Consider the following 17,745-nt stretch of genomic DNA (forward strand, 5'->3'; position numbering starts at 1 on the left):
CAAGCAATTGATGCAGTCTACAGATGGGTGGCTAAGACATCTTCATGGAAGTGGGTGATATGGAATCTGACCACCCAAAGGGAACTTACCTCTTCCTTTAAGGAAATCACAGCGCAACTGCTAAGCTGTTATATATAAGACTCTCATCACCAGCCCTGCTAATGAAAGCATCACAAACTTTCATGATTATCAGGAAACTGTAGGTGTGCTTTGAATATATTTACTGGATCCAGCCTCCTTGAACTGAAGCACAAGTAATGAATCTCACAGTCTTTGGCAGAGATGGAGAAAAAGTATTTGGCTCAGCCAGTATCATGGTTCCATTGGGCATGCTTTGTAGCAGAAATGTTGACGCCAAACTAAGCTTTCCTGTGCAAACTTAAGCGCTTACAGACTCTCACACATCTAAAGGACTAAGCAAATCCTTTGTGGATCACACATTTGGACATGGGTGACTAAATTCTGCCTAAAGTGCTTGAGAAGTCGGTTTGTGCACATTGTAATTTTCCAGTTCCTTCCAACTAACCCTTTGGTGTTATATTGGTGATAATTACTTCCCTGTCTTTGAGTGTCTGTCTCAAAGGGATCTGCCTTCTCAGTAGCATAATGTTTTGCGCAACTGGTAGAAACCATCTTCTCTCTCAAACCACCTCACTGATTAAAATAGCCAAATTCAGAGCAATTGTTCACACTCCGGATTTAGTTCTGAAGTTTGCTGTCTCCCTTTCTGAAGTAATGAACAGTTCCTGCACCTCATCTGTTTTCTCCCATCCATTTCAGCTGGCATGATGCAAGATGTTGTTTCTTTCTATGAGCTTTACCTTGTTTCTATGACAGCATTACATGTACAAGAGGATTAAATCTCTGGGAAAGACACATCCAATGTCACTGAGTGTTCTCAACAGCTCAAAGGAAAACCAAGTACTTTATCTAACTGTGTACCTCTTGCAACCAGAATAAAAACGTTCTGAACCTGTGAGGAAGGAGATGTGAGTTTTCTACCATTGGCAGAGAACTGAAGAGCTGTGTAGGTAAAGACAATTATTATGGTCCTGCTGCTCAGCCACTGTGCTCCCCACAGAAAAGCTGTGTAGCTGTTCTGCTGTTTTTCATGAAAGACCAACTCCTTTCCTAGCTGGTTGTACCCTGGGGGAGCTGCTCCAGGAGTTTTTCCAGCTAGAACAAGATTTGGGAGGGTAAAGGTCAGCTCCTCATCAGGAGCAGGCAGGTGGCAAAGACTACTTGTGTCAAAGTATGAAGAGCAGTGAAATATCCAGGGCAAGATTGATCCTGGCTAGCTGCTGATGTCACGAGTAGAGGCATTCACACCAGTGTTAGTCATCGAGCTCTCCCAAGAGCCCACGGAGACCTAGTTCTGGGTTAGATTAAGATGAAATGTGTCCAAAAGCATCTGTTTCTCCCCTCTGCCCCTATGCCAAATGAGCCCTGTGCTATCTAGGTCAGACATAGACATATACATCCAACCTACCCCATCCTCAGCAGGTGCTTGCTGAAGGTGAGGCGGGTGGAAGCCTCTTAGCTGAGTCTGGCTGCACCCATAGAACGTGTCTCAGTGTGTACAGTGTGCTGCTGCTCCAGAGAGTGAGAGAAGCTGCCCCCAACACATATGCTTTGCTGCCTGCTACTTGTGCCAGAAGGGTGGTGGCACATCTGCATCCCTCCCCAGTCACATCTGGTTGAGATGCAGTAACAGATTCTCTGTACAAGGCACCTCCTGAGGGCCATGAGGGGAAGACTCTGCTGCAGTATTTGAAGCAAGGGTGGCCAGCAAGAGACATATGCCTCTTTGTCTCATTTTGTTTTCACCCACATGGCATGTAGCTGCTTATAGAACGAGATCCAGCCCTCTAGGAAGTACACATGCTTGCATGTGTTGGATGCACACACATGTATGTGTGTTTGTATGTGGTTTATTGAGAATTAAAAATGCTTCTTTTTGCCTCAGTGCTTCCAGTGCTTGCCTTTTCAGTTGGGGGGACTGTGTTTTTAATCTCGCTAATACAAAGAAAACAATGGACCTCTTTCTCTGCTAGCTGTAAAGGGTCATAAGTAAAATGAGTTTTGGCAGACTCGTTCCAACTAGACATGCAACCACATGCAAAAATGACTCTAAATTTAGTATGTCATTTGTCAGGGTTAACCCTTCCCCTCCTCAAAGGAAAGGAGCTTATTTTCTATCTTCTTGTAGTCTGTATTTGGAAATTTGTCTTGCCTCTATAAAACTCTAAACTGCAGGAATTTATAGTGGCCTTTTGTTTTATAAGCCTTTATTTCTCTTCAGAGTTATGATAAATGCAACTTTATCCCTGCTTCTGGGAACGGGACACAGTACTTTCATGCAAGAATGGGTACCCTTAAAACCAAGGAAAGTGTTTTCCTCCCCTGAAAGTGCTTTCACTCCCTGTTCTTTTGGGGGGTGAGGGGGTGGGGGTGGAATGGTCTTGGTTTTCTGTATGGACCCTAAAAACTGTTGGACTCAACCGTGTGTATTTCTGCAAGTCCCGGTTACCAACATGAAAGCAGTTTAATGGAATAAGGTTACCGCTGTGAGAAATCTCTGAACTTAAGTCAGTCCAGAAGTCTTTGAGAAATATTATATTGCACCTGAGACTTTAAGCACACAGACATTGGTGTAATACCTGCTTCAGCAGGAGAAACAGGAACTGACCTTCATCTGCAGCTATTTCCAGCAGGAAAAGAAACACTGAAAACATCCCAGTCCATTTTCCAGCCTGTGAGGTTTCTGATGTTATTGAGTGTTGTTTTATATGGTTATCGTGGATAAACAAGCAAGGGGTTCAATGAAACATGTAGTTCACATAAATCCTTGGTTTACTCTGAGAAAATGGTATCTACAGAGCAGTGCTAGTAATTATGTTGGGGAAGGCAAATGACTTGGAAGTATGACAGAAAGTGGTATCTTACTCACTTTGAAATGCATTTCTTGGAAAAGTTGGTCTGAACCAGTCTGATTCTGTCTGTGTTTCTCCCTCTTACTCTCTTTCCCCTCCCACAATCAAGAAAACACCATTCCCAGAAATCCCAGAGGACATTTCTAATTCAAAGCAATGATCATGAGTCATTCCTGTATATTAAGTGAAATACGCTTGCTTGCCTCCCAAGGGATAAAGTGATTAAACCCAATAGAGAAGGGCCCAGGAACTCCTGCTTTCCCTGCAACCTTCAAATTAAAAATCAAGAAGAGAAGTTAGTGGCACAGTATTTTCTTTCAAAACACATCTCTCCCTGAACTACCAGAGCCCACATACAAAGAGACAGAAAATGGATTGCATTTCTGACAGTTTAAGATTCAGATTTTTTTAACTGAGGCTGTTTGTTCTCCAGAACAAACTGTATGCTACACTGTCCTGTTGTCTGGGATATAATGGAATATAATATTAGCCTCGGACAGTGGTTGTTGAGCCAGTGCCAGCCTCACTAATGAGCATGTGGTTTCAATAATAATATGGCTACTTGTAAGATGGCTGGCCACAAGCCAAGCACTTAATATGGAGAGGGCAACAGATGTAAAAAAGTACCATCCCTGACATGATTGCATTTCCAAAAATTCTCTGGCAAAAAAGTTAAGACTCAGCAAATCGGGATGATGAAGAATCTCCCCATATCAGGAAAGGATGAAGCTCTGAAAACTGAATAGGAGCCCTATGAGCTTTGTGCACACATGGTAAAAAATAAGAAATATAAGAACAGGGGTGATAAATGTACTGATAGTTCTTCTTTATGGAAGAAATTCAGGCTGATAATGGAAGGTGCTGGATAGTTAGATTTCCCTTTCCCTTTCCTTTTCCCTTTCCTTTCCCCTCTTTTTCCAAAGCTTGTGTCATTCCAGACTTGGACCTAAAAGTCCAAGTGCATCAAGATGGTGAAATGAATTACAGTTTAATAATATTCCCACCACACAGACAAAATGGATTCAATTACATAATGGTAGCATTAAATGTTATTATGAAGGGGATCCAGAGTCTTGAGTCCAGACTTTCAGAAAACCATGATAAGCTGCTTAAAACAGCTGAAATAGCACATTTATAGGTTTTCAAGCCATAGGTTTGCTGAGGGGAGGGAGCACTGGGAGGAGTCATTATGTTTTCTCAGAGGCTTTGGAATTGAATCTGGTATCTAATCTGGTATTGAGGATTGAGTGTGTAGAAAAGCAGCGCCAGAGAGTTTCCAGTTTGATTATTATGTCTTAACCTGTATGGTCTGAGGGTGCTTTTTGGAGTGGCTGTCATTACAGGAGAGTGCACGTGTCAGTTTTGGGTGGAAACGCCAGCTCTTGAGCTCCAGCCCCAGCAGCAGGGCATGGCCAAGCCAGCCAAACCTGGGTACTCCCAACAGAGAGGATGCAGAGGCAGCACTGCCCCACACCAGGTTTCCCCCAGCACTCCGTGCTCAGTCACCCACTGGCTTTTGGGTCGCACTGAGGTGCTGAGCTGCTTTCACACAACCAGTACCCTCTGTTCTGGACTGCTGAGAAGGCCTCTCTTCAGACAGGACACCACTGAAACCTGGAGCTCACTATGCAGCTCTCCCCAAATGGGGCAGGCACCGGAAAGCATTGTTATCTACTATAAAACCCCCCAAAATAATGTCTGATATTTTGAATTACAGATAGTATTTCATGATCCTTTGACAATATTTTTTTTCTTTCAGTCCTGGAGAAAAGGAAAATATGATTAAAAAAAGGTAGGAAAGAAGAAAATGAAACCCACAACTTTTTAAATTAATATCTTCCAATTTTTTTAATTTGAAAAATTGGAGAGAAATTAAAAAGAAGAGGAAAACAGAAGAAAGAGTGGTCAGAACACAAAGGAGTTCAAAACTAAAAACTAAAATAGAGGAATGAACTTTTCCCACTGCCAGCACAAAAATGAATTGTTTTTGTCAGGCAGAGGAATTTTTAGTTCTCTGCAAAACAGTGGTAAGATTTAAATATTCCTCCTGAATTTTATGACTGATTATATTAGCAAGATTAAAAAAAAAAAAAAAATTTCTATTAAAAATATATTTCTACTAATGTTTTGAAAACTTCAATTATTCCTCCAGTATAAAGTGTTCCAAATGCTCCAGATTCCTTTTTTTCCTGCTGATGCCTCCCTGAATATTCCCCCAAATTTGGACGCACTAACTCAAATTGGGTTGTTGTGTACTATTTACCAGGAAATGCTGGTGAAAGCTCCTTGGACTAGAATAATGTTATGTGCCAGTGTTGGGAGACACTTCATGCCCTGCTGGGTGGCCAGTACCTTTGTCAGGTCATGCTGATTCGTGGTCTCATGATAAATGGTCTGTGACCAGGGAACAGCGTATACCCATGGCTAGCAGGCAAGAGAGCACTTCACTTCCACACTACTTCTAACACAGTGTCCACAGGCACCTCAGGTCATTATTGATATGTGTACCCTCCAACAGTGGTTTGGGGGCTTATCTGAGAAGAACTCTGAGGTTTCTGAGTTCTGAACAGTCCTGTGGAATATGATACCTGGGATGATGCCCTACTGGCACTGGCCACTGAAAAATCATTTGTGTGAAGCTCCCTCCATCCTGGATGGGAAAGGAGAGTGACAGAGGAACCTCTGCATGATGATTTATCTCAGCCTCAGTAGATGTCTAAGGGAGAGGGGATGAACTGCCCTTTGAAGGTGCTGCTTCTCATGTGTTTTTATCAAGGAGGGTGCTAAACATATAGCTGGCAAGCAAATAGGTTGCCAAAGTCAAATGAGAGGTGCCTCAGCTATACTGCTGGCAGTGTTGCATCCTTTCTGTCCAGCCAATCTGAAAGTGCTCTGCAATTGTCGTTCAGCTTTACTTTCAACGAATTGATATTGCAGATTCTTATTTTGGCTGCAGTGCATTAACTGAGTAAACAGTCGAATGAACTAGGCACCACAAAAGCTTGCTGGTTGCTGGCTGGTTGCTGCATGCCCCCCAGGCAATAAAAACATGTGCAAAGAACAAAGAGCTGCACAAATCGACTGCAGATATGACCACACACGTTAAGATGCAACACGTCATTGAGACAGGAGAAAAACCCTTTGTAGCAACCAGCACTGGGTGGAGCTGGCTTAATCCCATTAAAGAGCCCCAAAATCCACTGACAAAGGGCCAGCTTTTGTGCTCTCACTTACACTGGGGGAGACCTACTGACCCTGGAGAAAAGGAGCCGAAAGCAGGACCCGGTGCAGTGTGGTCACTGTCCTTGCCTGCAGAGGTGGCAGCATGTGTGGTAAGTGGCAGGGCTGACATGAAAGCGTGTGTGGCACTGGTTTCTCTGAGCACCCTGCTGTCTGAGAGATAGGACAGACGAAACTTGTAAATCTACTCACGCCAGGATGTTATGGCATGTGAACCTGTGGATTTCAGAGGAAAGACAATGAGAGGTGCACAGATACTGTTGTTTTTGGGACACCAGCTGCTCTGAGCTTGGATCCTCAGAGCCTTCAGACTCTCCCAGACATCCTGTATTTCAGCATGGTGTGAAGATCTTTTTCTTTTTTCTTGCATGCCTGGATGAGAAACTGGGGAAGACCAAAGGCAAGGTGCTCATTTGTACAATCTGTGAAGGAGGTGCAGACCCTGTTTCCAGCCATGACAGGTGTCCAGGGATCCCCAGAGGTATTGCACTGCCAATACCTGTTCTTGTAAGTGATTATGCAAAAAAGTAAAAAGGAGAATGAACTGCCATGAATAATTCCTTTTGTGCCATTTTATACTCCCTGGGTTTTTCAGTCAGTAGTGGTTTGTCTCATACAAACTCACATCCTTTGACTACGAATGCCTTGACCCTGTCATGATAGCCCTGGCTTACCCCAGCTCCTATCCAGCAGAGAGCTGATCTCACATTTGTAGCCTGTCTGTGTGCTCAGTTGCCAGCCATTTGAAAGGCTGTGCTGGCTGCCAGGGCAGTCACTGCCAAGGATAACAGCTGAGTTTGGAGCTCCCTTCTTTTACTGGGATCACAAATTCAAGTCTCTCTTCTATATCCCTCACTTCATGTTAGTTGAAACTGGAATTGAAATTTATTAGGGTGTGTGTACTGAGAGGAAGGGGAGGCTAAAAGACAGGCAGGAAAGCAGGCAGCACAACTTTGGGATTCTCACTTCCTAGGCTAAAATTAACCAAAACTTACACCAGCTTTGGTTTGAAGTGAGCCTTAGTTTGGGGAGCAAACCCTGGTGACAGGCTTTGGGAAATGGTCCTGGGACTGCTGTGGGATGAGAGGATAGAGTTTTCCTTCGCCCACGGATCCTTCTCATCAATTTGTTCCCAGGCTGTTGCCTTAGGACCACCTACAGGGATGCCACCACAGCAGAAGAGGCTCCCTCTTGTCCTGCAGGGCTCAGGGATCCTTCTCACTGCCCCAGTGCATGTCAGGGTGAGCCCTAGATGAAGCCACCCAGGGCAAGTGGGCTGCAGGAAGGCCCAGCAGGACCCAGCCCCACCTGGGCTGGATGTCCTGGGGAGCCAGTGTGCCAGGTGACATGCTCAGCCTTGCCCAAGTGCCTGCTGTTGGCAAGTGTCAGTCATTCCTTGTCTTGCTGTCTCAGACCATGGTATCTTTGTGAGGTTGTTTGCTGGCATGAAAAGTATAAGTAGTTTGTAACTGCCTAGCTAAAAAAAACCCAAAGAAAGATAATTCTTGAATTCTTGTTTTTTTCCACACTGGCCTGCTCCTGTATACAAAAGGTTTAAAACAAAAGTGGGGAATGCATCTCTGCTTTTACAGTTCTATTTGGCGGCATTTGCCACATATAGTTACACATATTTAGTTTTGCACCAGCTCTTTGCAGTTCACCTCCAGTGAGATGTTTGTCTACACCTGAAAACATGAGAAGGGCTCAGAGCTGGATCAGCCAAGGAAGGAGAGACTGATCAACCTAGAAATGAATATTTACAGGGAATATACTTATAGACTTAGAATTATAAAACTTGTGTATGTGAATTTGGTTGCGAATGAGACTTTCTCTTTGTCTGTCTCCTGACCCTGCTCTCTCCTTTCCTCCTCCTGCCTGTTTCCTACCTATCCCCCTCCCCATCCTACCTCAGAAAATTAGCTTTCATTGGGCTTTTATAGCTGCACTTTCAAGTCAGTCAAGATTATTTTCTGGTGCTTAAATTCCTAGTTAACATGTCATGGTGCCATTCAGTGCTGGAAATGATGTAATTTATTGGGTAGCTGGTGATTTGCACAAATAGCTGGAAAAACAAGTTTAGCTTGATATAAATAACAAGACACAACAGTATATACAGTACAACACCTTGCCTCCTGCTGCAAATCTCCTGATTTCTGTTATTCTGGTTTCAGCATGCCTAGCTGCCTCCTTACATTCACTGCTATGAAATAAGATAATTATAGCACGAGTAAATATTACCCAATCAATCTACAGTAACAACTGTTAAAACAAGCCATTTTATAAATTTTCCTAACAAAACATGCCTCAACCCAATATACACAGAAGGTAAGTTTCTCTGACCTTGAAATAAATTTCAAGAGCAAGGAACATTATGCACATAATGAACATCTAGTGAAGAGAGGCAGAGCCAGGGTCCCACCCTGTTTAATCTGACCCCCCCAAAACCTCCCCAAGCTCAGCAGCAGGAGAATGGTGTGTTTTGGGAAAGCTTATCTTTTAATGTACAGTGTAAATAGGAACAGTCCACTGGAATCACAGTTTCCCTTCTTCCTTCTTCCCTTATGCCTAGTGGCTGGACTGAGACAAATTAACCCTCCTCTTCCCAGGACAACACCAGACTCCGGTACTGATGGGTGTGATGGCCGCACAAAACATCTGCAGTTTGGTTCGAGTAAACCATAAAGCCTCTTCAAAACCCAGAGCATTCTTTCCATCTCCTGAACAAACAAATTTAAGAAGAAAAAAAAGTCATCCATGAGCAGAGATCAGACTAAGTTACTCAGGGGTAAGCTGTGCAGAGAGTACCACCTGGGCTCATAACATCATGTATTACAGAAACTGGCTCAAATAGGGGAAAACATTTGCACCAACTACAGCGGCAGGTCTGTTTTGAGATGCTACTGGATTTCAGGTTTACATTCAGGCAACACTCTGTAGGTTTGCCTAACTGACTCCTGAGAAGACAGTTTCTGTTGGGGTGGGGATAGGGGATAAAAAGAAGCCAAAATGCCTGACTGTAAAGATTAATGCCTTTTAGAAGAATTTAAAGATGTTCTGAATCTGCATGTGGCAAAGAAGGGTGTCAAGGGAGAAGCTAATTATGATATACCGCTTGAATACCATTATGCACTAATTACTGAAAAAAGATGATGGATTTAAAAACCTTTGTGCTACTAAATGGAAGCAGAAGAGGGCCAGTGTGGGCAGATTTTGAAACCCCCACTTCAAGAAGCAGCCAGATCATGCATTGCCCAGATGTCTCCCAACAAGCACGTGTTGAGTTTCCAGCACAAAAGGTGAGACGTGGTCATCTAACCCCCTGCTAGATCCAGGTTTCAGAGGGGGTTGTTTGTTCTGCTCAGACCCTTTGTGAGATGTAAGGTGGAAAGGATGCCATGCACTGCTTGTACAACTGGTCTGAAAGTTGTGGGGAGTGCATGGTCTGGATTTGCAGGAGAGGAGAGCCCTTTCCTAGTTGATGTCACTCTGAAATGTTGCCTTAGATTTACCTCTAAGGTTTATACTAAGGTTTATACCATCCTTGAGATATGGTGGTAGCCATCTGAGACTCCTCAGGACTCAGTGGAGAAAGATCTCAGAAGGTGATCTGGGGCCCAAGTTAGGCCGAAACATCTTTCTAAAAAGCTGCTGGTGTTTTTCCTCCTGCTTGGGAATGTGCCCAGGGCTGCTGACAGGGTAGATCTAGGCTGACATAGCATGGCTAAGACTCCTGTAATATCCGCCCTCCATTACAAATGTGTTATGTTAAAGAGGAATGGGGTGGGCTGGGGATGAACTATTGCATTCATGCCTGTGGTAATGGAGAAGCAGCAGTTGGTGGCTCTGGTGTACTGCGTGCTGTGCCTTCTCTGCCCATCCCTGGGGCAGATGCATTCTTCCTTGCTGGTGCCACAGGTCTTCTGGGGAGTCAGAGACGTGTTGCCTCTCACAGGGGTTTTGCAATGTGGACTAACATCCCTAGGGATGGGAACTACTGAAAACCCTGCTCTGGCTCATCTTGCTGTGTGTCTATTTTGGTAAATGAAACGTCCTTTAGACCATTTACCACTGTAGAGTGGCCCACTTACATATTGGACTCTTCCATCTGCCCAGAAGAGGCACCTGCCCAAATTTCCCACCTGAACAGCCCCTTCCTCATGTTAGCCCTTGAAACATGCCTGGAAATTGAGTGAGAAAGTGCTAGCTGGCATGGGATAAATGCCATGCCTAAATTTTTCATGCTGTGTGTCCGTCATGGCCTCTTCAAGGTCCCTGAAACTTGTCTGGGGCCTGACTGACCTGAAAAATCTCACAGGGTCCATTCTATCAGTCAAGCAGTACAGACAGCTAACCTCAGACATGGGCAGTGTTTATTACACTAGCTCCTAGGCAGACTTATGGTCCCATTTTCATTAATGTGGAGTGACCAGAGAGTAAATCTTCATGCATAAGGGATGACAAAAAGGCAGATAACAAGTTCAAATGCGCAAATGCATTTGCCTGCTGGAGACTGACCTCCCCTGGAATCTGTCAAACCCACTGCTTCAGGCAAATTTTGAAAACTACAGACAAATGCTGAGGAATATAGAGATCTCTGGAAATGAAGTCCATGACCTGGTAACATCCTCTTGTCAGAAAGCAAACCCATTTTACCATTACCTTTGATGTAATGTTGGTTAAAAGAGAAGGATGTACTTTCACTCCCTCCAAGGAGACATTTGTTTTGTGCATGTCAGCCATATTCATCCAGCCAATAGATGTGAACTGAATTAATTGTCTGACATTTGTCTTTTGTTGCTGCTTTTCACTGAAAGTATGGCTTTCTTATGAAGTGAACTGTGTCCAGTTCTGGGGTCCTCAGTAAAAGAAAGACAGGAACATAGTGGAGAGAGTCCAGTGAAGGACCACAGAGATGGTCAAGAGACCAGAGCAGTACAGACCAGATGATCTCTCAAAGTACTTTCCAACCTCAACTCTTCTGTGATACTGATTCTGAAAGACTACTGGAAGGTAGCACAGCCATACTGTAGGAAACTACAGCAGATGTCCTCTTGCCTGTGTGCTGTCCATAGGGAGCAGTCCTTGAAGCCAGCAATTCCCAAAATCATACGTGGATTAATTTTTTGAGAAAAGTACTTGATATGCTCCAAAAGACACAAACAAGATGTGCCAAGTAAACAGGAGATGAGGACATGGGACTGAAGGTGGGATTGAGGTGATCACCTTGAGCTGGGTCTAAAAGGCGGGAAGGGATTCCCAGGAGAAGAGCAGTTTCACTGGGAGAGGCAGAGCCTGCTAGACAGCCTGGATGGGCCAGCATGGGAAGGCTGCTGTGCTACTCCCTTTGGAAGCTCTAATTTGTTTAGTGCTGCCTTGTGTCCCACAACGGGACCAGATTTCCCCAGACTTGTTTCATGCCTGACATTCAAAGCTAGACACTCAATATGGCCTCAGTGCAGCCTTCCAGTCGAAACACCCAGAATGCATGTGTGGTCCTGACTGCATCCAGGCAGAAATGGAAAAGGCTCTGCTGGTTTTAGAGAGTGAATGTTTTCTGCCTTAGTAGAAAGATTGAGATTTGTTGTAGCAAAGCTAGGGACAATCTCACAAAGCCAAGCTTTGACCAACGAGAGAAGAAAAGAGAGCAACACACTGCAAGGGTGGAGAACAGGAGCATGGGATTTGGGGTGTGTGGTTTTGGGTGTGCATGTAAATTGTTTGTGTGGGCAATTTGCTGTTTTTACAGTGAAAAGTCCTGATCTTCCAAAACTGCCTGTGTGGAAAAAAAGAGAGAGCAATTTTCACTACTCAGATTTGTAATCTGCTCTCAAAAGTGTGCCCACAGGAAGCAAAATTAGAATTTTCTTCTCAGGACAGTGCTAGCTCAGGAGTTTAAAATATATCTTGAGCTAACATTTTGTGAGTCATCCTGCATCACTGAATAAAGATATACATGATGTGAGCACTGCAGATTTAGGAACAAGCCAGGGTTTTTTGTGCCTTGCTCCATTATTGAGAATTTTCTGATTCTACCCTCAGTAATTTATTAGTGTGAGCCTGTCCAAGGTACAGCTCCACAGGACATGATGGAGAGATTGCTTTGGTCACATAAATATGCTGCTAAGATATGAACAGCCAAAATATGTGACTACAGACTTTTGTGTTGTTTTCATGGGTATAATTACATGGAATAGGTAGTTAGGTACCAGCTCACGGTCTTATACCCTCAGAGGGAAAAATTCACGTCACTTTCCATGCATGACTTTATTCTGTTTAACAGGAGATATATCAATTCACTACAACAGGGTGCAAAATATGTTTGGTTTGTAATTACACCAGCTGCACTGGGAGAATAAAGCAGGGGTTAAACAAGGCCACGTTTAATCAGAGGTCTCACAGGGCTACGAATACAAGGAAAGCTGATCTTTCTTCATTATATCAATACAATGCAGTCATCCTGTGTGGGTTTTGCATAGCATCCTGTCCACAGCCAGAGAAGTGACTTCTATTTCAATATGAATTAAAGCAAAAGCAAAGAAAGAACAAAGGAGCGAGGGAGTTGATCGGGAGGAGATGATGATAAATTCTACTGCATCTTGTAAAACTCTCCTGCTCTTTCCTCCACAGCGGCATTATTTCCCCATCCTAACCACTTCCTTAATAAACAATTAAGCTTTGTGTTTGGCATCTAAACATATATTTGGGGGGTGAGACAGAGAAGGACTGGGTGGCTCGGGGTTTGGCAGTAATACAGGGAAGAGCCTACAGTGGTTTGAATTTGATCCAGGTTGTGTTGCCCTTGATTTATTAGCCATCCTGCTGGAGGAAAATCACTGTCTCTCCTCCAGACTCTTTTGGTGGGTCAATTCTGTAGAACAATAAACAAGACAAAATAGTGCGCATTTATTTTCTTATAAATATTTGAAGGATATTTTTTGAGAACTGAATTTGTGCTGATGCTGTTCATGCCCCTCTTCAATGGAAACTTACCTCAGTAGCCAAGTGAATGCTGAAGAAATGAATACAGGTATTCAGTCCTGACACTTGATTACAAAAGATAGGGACAGAAAAATAATGAGCCTGGTGGCTACATCTGCATGTACATTCTGTACCTCCCTTGGGAGCTGTGGGGATGCAGCACAGCCAATGTGATGTCACTGCATGGATGGACTGACACGGATCAATGAGCACAGGAACTGCAAACTTAGCTTGCATTGCGCAGACACTGAGCTCTTGCCTTCTCTCATCAGCTGAGGGACACGTAGCATCACTCTTAACTTTGGGCTGAACCCTGGGGTGGAAGTGGACCAGTGTGAGTGGTCCAGTTCCTTCCCCTGCTTTTGGTGGCCTCCAGCCCCAACCTGTGCCCAGAACTAACCTCCCTCACTCTGTTCAACATGTGCAACCTCAGTGTGAACAGCTTGTGGATGTCGTGTGGGCCAAGAGTTATTCAACAATTCTGAGAAATAAATCTCTAAAATCATAAGTGCCCTGCAAAAATTCACTCTTCAAATCAAAAGTAAAAAACTAGAAAAGCGAAAGCGCACTGGCAAATGTTTTGCTCTGAGTAATTCACTTCTTTCCAGGATAAAGCCTGGGTTTCTTCCTCTGCTCCCTCACCAGAGGCTGTGGGGACAGCTATGCTGCTACTGTTCACACTGGAAATTGTCCATGGCCTGAGATACTCCCTTCCTTTTCAGTGCCATCAATCTGGCAGCTTCCCATTGCATGTAATTATTATTAATATCTTTCTTTTTCCCCCCAAAATTCTTGGGATAAATTATGAGATAGTTTGCTAACAATGGTTTTCATTAAAGAAACAGCTGGGTTGTTCTACTTCTAGGTCTCTACAAAAGCTTTCTGCATGTCTGTCAAGCCAGGGTGTAGTGTGATGAGCTGTTTCTGTTGAGAAACCAGAGTTTACAGAATAAACAGAGTTGAGGTAAACCCTGATTATGGGGAAAATCTGCACGTTAGGCTCCCTTGCAGGCTTAACTCACACGACTGGCCTGTATTTTTGGAAACACTTCCAAAGTTTTCCCTTTGTGAATTGGTGCAAATAGCTTGTTGGAGCCAGGCGTGCCTAAATTCTCACTGACTTTTCCTTAATCTGTTTGACTTGAGCAGGGCCTCAGATAGGCGTGAGCAGATCTCCCAGGGGTCCCTGGGGAGTGCTCAGCCGGTGGGTACCGTCCAGCAGAACCGGCTTGGTGCTCCCTGCTCCCGGCCACACGTGTAATTGTACACTTCACTAAACGGGAGAAGAAAGGAAGTGATGTGTGTCAATAAGCTGAAGGGAATTGTCTCATGTACCAGGAACAGCAAGCTCTGTGTTTTCCCTTGTTTGCTCTGGGATTTTTGCTATTTGTGCTAAATTTAGCATGCCAGAGACTGAGTGCAACTCCCCCCTCCCTGAGGGCCATGCTCAGACATGTCAAGTCCTTGGGGTGAGAGCAGCACAGCTAGGGAGATTTGGTGAAAAATCAGCTGCAAGGGGAAGTGGTGGAGCTCAAGCAGCTCTTTTTCTTGGACTTTGTGCCTCCAACCACAGCCTAAGTGCCCTTTCTGCTGCCAGAGCTTCTCACCGGGGCATTGTGATGTGGGTGAAAATGGTCCCCACTGCCTCCAGCTCCTCCTGCTCTTCTCCAGGCCCTGCCTGAGCCCCCACATGATGAAAGCACAAAGAGCTAGAAATCTTTTCAACACACAGCTATTGATCCTTGCAGAGTTACTAATATAGGTGTAGGTGGGATGATGCATGTACTGATGTACCTCACCAGTCCAGAAAAGATCGTGCAATTCAAATGCTGATGCAAGAGCCTGATTGCCCACACTGCTGTGTGGTGGGAGTCACACAAGTGTCCTTGGTGGGTATGAAATGCTGGATTTTTATTTACTGGATCAGCCAAAAAGCCCCAGGTCTGATGTTGACTGTACTTCAGTCTTTGCTTTAACAAAATCCCTTCCCTCTTCGCTATGGGATTACCTGTAACGAGACTGGGGTGAGATCTCCAGGTTGTGTGGTATTAGCTGCTGATTTTTCCAGCGCAGTGGGATTTTGCAGTTTTGAAGCCAGGAGGTGATTGGCTTTTTAACTATGTACTCCAAGATTTCAGTTTGTTTTATTTTGCTCAGAAGAAGGTTCAAAGAGAGAAGACTGATTAAAAACAATGATGTGTGCCCATTCTGTTTCTGATTGTCCTTTAGCCAGACCTTCCAAGAGAATTTTATTTGCTTGTGTTATGAACTGAATTTCTTGACATCCATGCTTCCAAGAGGCCATGATATTACCTGGGAATTATTAATTGGGAGATGCTTACTACCTTCTGCTGCTCAAAACCAACTAGAACTTGTTGTTTGTGAAATGTGAAAGAAAAATGAAAACAATTTCCTATTTGCTGTCTTTGAAGTTAAGGGGAGAAAACCCCTCAGAGTACAGCTGAATTACCACAGAAAGCAACATATCTTTTTTTATTATGTAAAGATCAAAGTAGAGGGAGAGTATTGCGAGGACTTTACTTTGATGAGTTTGGTTAAAAATCAAAACCTGGTTTGGTGGGGGAGATACAGACACAAAACACTACGTGCCACGGATTTGCTGAGTATGTTAAAAAGTGCTGAGCAGTATTAAATTAATGCAAAACTGAAGATTACACAAGGGTAAACATTGTAGCTAATGTTTGACTAGAGCTGAGCTGAGGGCTGAGTGCCTCCACTTAATTTACAGACCATGCCCACGGCAACCCCAGGAGGCTGGGAGTGGAGGAGACAGACATTTTATAGCAAGGAGACACGTTATTATTTTTAAATTTAGGAAAAAAGAATCTGGCTGAAGTTACTCCTTCTAAACTTTGGGGAGAGGCAGCCGAGAGAAAGCAAGAAAGAAGGGTCAGTGAGCAGATTTTGGAGCTGAAAGATCTGCTAAGTTAATATGCACTAGGTGTGAATGTCTCTAGTAAATACTAGATCATAAACAGCACTGAGAAGATCAGTGTCAGGTAGAGATTCAGCCTGGAAGGGGCTTGCAGACGCTGCTCAAGCATATGCATGAAGAGCTTTCCGTGCTGATTTACATACCCCCAGCACTGACATGGCTGTGGGGACGGAACACGATGGCCAAGGGAAAGAGGTGAAATACAAAGTGGCTTTCAAGTTCAAATGAATATTTGGAAATTATTTCTTCCATTCTTCCTTCCGCAGCAAGACGGGCCATCCCCATCACACTGCCTGGTGGCCTGATCCTGCCTTCTGGAATGAAGAGGACTGCTCTTGCTTTGCAACTGAGCGTTTTGTACAAGATCTTCTGCTTACGAAGAACACATCTGAGCCCTTGAAAATCTGCTGCAATTCCTGTTTGTATGAGTGGTATGAGAAGTTAAAGGAAAGAGCAGAGGGACTATAGCTAGTTTAAATTTATTCCTCAGATAACTTTGGTTGGTCATTGAAGCCTAAAGTGACTCTAAAGCATGAGATCTGTGTCTTCAGTAGCACAGCAGTGGATATCTTTAGATTGGGTTTTCATCATATACTTTAATTTTCTAGGCTGGGGGATGACCATAATTGCGGAACAATTCAGTGTAATGGAATGGGCTAATTCAGCGCTTTTTACTGCATTTTTCCACATAATATCTAAAATCTTTTTTTCCACCATAACCCATGTTTATGAAAGCAAGTACTTAACCCGCACATTTCCTGGGCTTGAATCATTTCCTTAATAAGGCATAAAATTTTGCAAAATCACTCCCTTTACATTAACACATCATTATAAGGAGATATCAGTGTTTAGCACGTCAGAAGCATACACTAGTCTGTGCAATGTACAGCTACACCACTCAGCTTCAGAGTTATATACCACGGCTTTCAAATAATAATTCTATAAAAACAAGAGCTTTCCTTTCCTTTTCTTTCTTTCCTTATTTTTTAATTCAGTGTTTTCTTCCAAACTGTTATAGGCTGTTCTCTTGCACAGGATGAAGCATGTCAAACATGTTAGCTTTTCTTTTAGTTTTGGCTTTGCATCTGATAAGTAGAAATAAAGCAGCAAGCAATGGCTATGGTTTGAAACTGCTATAACCACAGTTCATAAAATAATATTAAAAGATGACAAAAGCCATAAAAATCTCTGTGTTCCCTTTTGTTGCTGTGCTCTGCCAAACAGGAATCTCCTTTTTCAAGGAGACACTGAAAAAGCTGATATATTGCTTCAAAAATAAAAGATAATGTATACAAACCAGAATTGTTCTTGTTGTGGGGTTGTGAACTCACTGTTCTGCTGCAAGACAAATGCCTTGTGCCCAGTGGCCTGTGCACATGAGGAGAGTAACTCCTGGGAGCAAGTCCTCTGACATCGAAAGATTTGCTTGCATGCATTGACCTAAGCATGTGTTCAGGACCTGGTCTTCATGAAGTTTTCTCATTGCTACATGGACTTTGGTTTGGAACAACTTTTCTTACAAGAGAGTTTTGCTGCAACAGCCTTTTGCATAGACAGGGTCATTAAACTAAAACCTCTTTACCATCTTCCAAGCTGAATGCCCCTCTGTGTCCATCCACTGAAAGGGTGGGTGCAGAG

General features: G+C 43.6%; 1 long non-coding RNA gene across 3 annotated transcripts in view; it reads left to right on the forward strand.

Annotated features, from left to right (window-relative positions):
- LOC138118870 (uncharacterized) overlaps positions 1-17,388 on the forward strand; it is a 50,574-nt gene extending 33,186 nt beyond the window's left edge. For all 3 annotated transcript variants that reach the window (XR_011155311.1, XR_011155313.1, XR_011155312.1), the window contains one exon: positions 16,374-17,388. This is a non-coding gene — a long non-coding RNA (uncharacterized lncRNA). The remainder of the gene's footprint in view (positions 1-16,373) is intronic.
- Positions 17,389-17,745: the final 357 nt, after the last annotated feature.

This window comes from Aphelocoma coerulescens, chromosome 1, assembly GCF_041296385.1.
Source record: "Aphelocoma coerulescens isolate FSJ_1873_10779 chromosome 1, UR_Acoe_1.0, whole genome shotgun sequence".
Lineage (NCBI taxonomy): Eukaryota > Metazoa > Chordata > Aves > Passeriformes > Corvidae > Aphelocoma > Aphelocoma coerulescens.